Raw genomic sequence first — 2279 nt, 5'->3', positions numbered from 1 at the left:
AGCTCAACTGGAATTCCATCACCTCCACTAGCTTTGTTCGCAGTGATGCTTTCTAAAGCCCACTTGATTTCACATTCCAGGATGTCTGGCTCTAGGTGAGTGATCACACCATCGTGATTATCTGGGTCATGAAGATCTTTTTTGTACAGTTCTTCTGTGTATTCTTGCCACTGCTTCTTAATATCTTCTGCTTCTGTTAGGTCCATACCATTTCTGTCCTTTATTGAGCCTGTTTTTGCATGAAATGTCCCTTGGTATCTCTAATTTTCTTTAAGAGATCTGTAGTCTTTCCCATTCTATTGTTTTCCTCTATTTCTTTGCATTGATCCCTAAGGAAGGCTTTCTTATCTCTCCTTGCTATTCTTTGGAATTCTGCATTCCAATGGGTCTATCTTTCCTTTTGTCCTTTGCTTTCCGCTTCTCTCCTTTTCACAGCTATTTGTAAGGCCTCCTCAGACAGCCATTCTAACTTTTAGCATCACTGCTTCTTGAGGACGGTTTTGATCATCACCTCCTGTACAGTGTCATGAGCCTCCATCCATAGATCTAAAGGGACTCCTGTCAGATCTAAACCCTTGAATCTATTTGTCACTAAATCAAATCGTAAGGGATTTGATTTAGGTCACACCTTAATGGTCTAGTGGTTTTCCCTACTTTTTTCAATTTAAGTCTGAATTGGCAATAAGGAGTTCATGATCTGAACCCCAGTCAGCTCCTGGTCTTGTTTTTGCTGACTGTATAGAGCTTCCCCATCTTTGGCTGCATAGAATATAATCAACCTGATTTGATATTGACCATCTGGTGATGTCCATGTGTAGAGTCTTCTCTTGTGTTTTTGGAAGAGGGTGTTTGCTATGACCAGTGCGTTCTCTTGGCAGAACTCTATTAGCCTTTGCCCTGCTTCATTCTGTACTCCAAGGCCAAATTTGCCTGTTACTCCAGGTATCTCCTAAGTTTCTACTTTTGCATTCCAGTCCCCTATGATGAAAAGGACCTCTTTTTTTGGTGTTAATTCTAGAAGGTCTTGTAAGTCTTCATAGAACTGTTCAATTTCAGCTTCTTCAGTATTACTGGTCAGGGCACAGACTTGGATTACTGTGATATTGAATGGTTTGCCTTGGAAATGAACAGATCATTCTGTCGTTTTTGAGATTGCACCCAAGTACGGCATTTCGGACTCTTGTCGACTGAGGCCTACTCCATTTTTTCTAAGGCAATTTTGCCCACAGTAGTAGATTAACGGTCATCTGAATTCACTGATTCCTAAAATGTTGATATTCATTCAGATCTGCCTGTGTTCATAGCATTATTTACAATTGCTGAAATGTGAACAACCTTAGTTGTTCACAGAAGAATGGACATGGAAGACATGATGTGTATGCATGCGTACAGTGGTGTATGGTGTATGTGTGTGTGTGTGTATACACCCATACAGTGGCATGTGGTGTGTGTGTGTGTGTGTGTGTATGTGTGCAAAAATAGATACAGTGGAATAATACTCAGCCATAGAAGAATGAAATTTTACCACCTGCAACAACATGGGTGGGTTTGGAGGATATTATGCTTAAATTAACTCAGAGAAAGACAAATACTGTTTGTATCACTTACAAGTCATAAACCACATGTACAGCACAGGAAATAGAGTCACTAGTTTATAGCAACACTTGATGGGTATAACCTGTAAGAACTGTGAATCACTGTGTTGTACACCTGTAACTTCCATGATGTCATACACCAGCTCTGTAACTTACGTGAAGCGCACACCAGCTCTGCAGCAGTATTTTTTAAAAATGGAGAAACACGGAGGAAGAGCAGTGCCTGTAGAGCTGGGATTCCGGGCTTTGTGCGCCGCCTTTTTAGCTTGTTGCCTGTCAGAGAGCAACTAGTGCTGGGCCTGGGCTTTGAGAGTTGAGCTGGGAGGGACCCCAGACCCAGTGGTGAGGCAATCCAAGGGCCGAAGCCTGGAGGAAGCCAGGGCCAGCTGAAGGGGCGTCCCCTGACCACAGCAGGAGCGGCCTCGGGGTCAACACTCTGCCCTCTCCCGCCTGCCTTCTCCCTGGGGGCTCCGGTGTCTGTGAGACACAGACAAGTCCCTGTGGGCACAGCCTTCCAGCCTGGACCCTCCCCAAGCCCCAGGCCCGACTCCTCTCAGCACTTGCCCTCAGACATGGGAAGGCTGGCAGATGTGTGGCCAGCCAGACTGGGGGCTGTGCTCCCAGCCGCCCCACCATCTTCCCATCTCCAGGCACCAAAACCCCCACCCCGGCACTCGGGCCCAG

The sequence above is a fragment of the Bison bison genome, unplaced genomic scaffold (assembly GCF_000754665.1).
Source record: "Bison bison bison isolate TAMUID 2011002044 unplaced genomic scaffold, Bison_UMD1.0 scf7180017864266, whole genome shotgun sequence".
In the NCBI taxonomy this organism is placed as follows: Eukaryota; Metazoa; Chordata; class Mammalia; order Artiodactyla; family Bovidae; genus Bison; species Bison bison.
Note: the sequence above shows the minus strand (reverse complement) of the source record.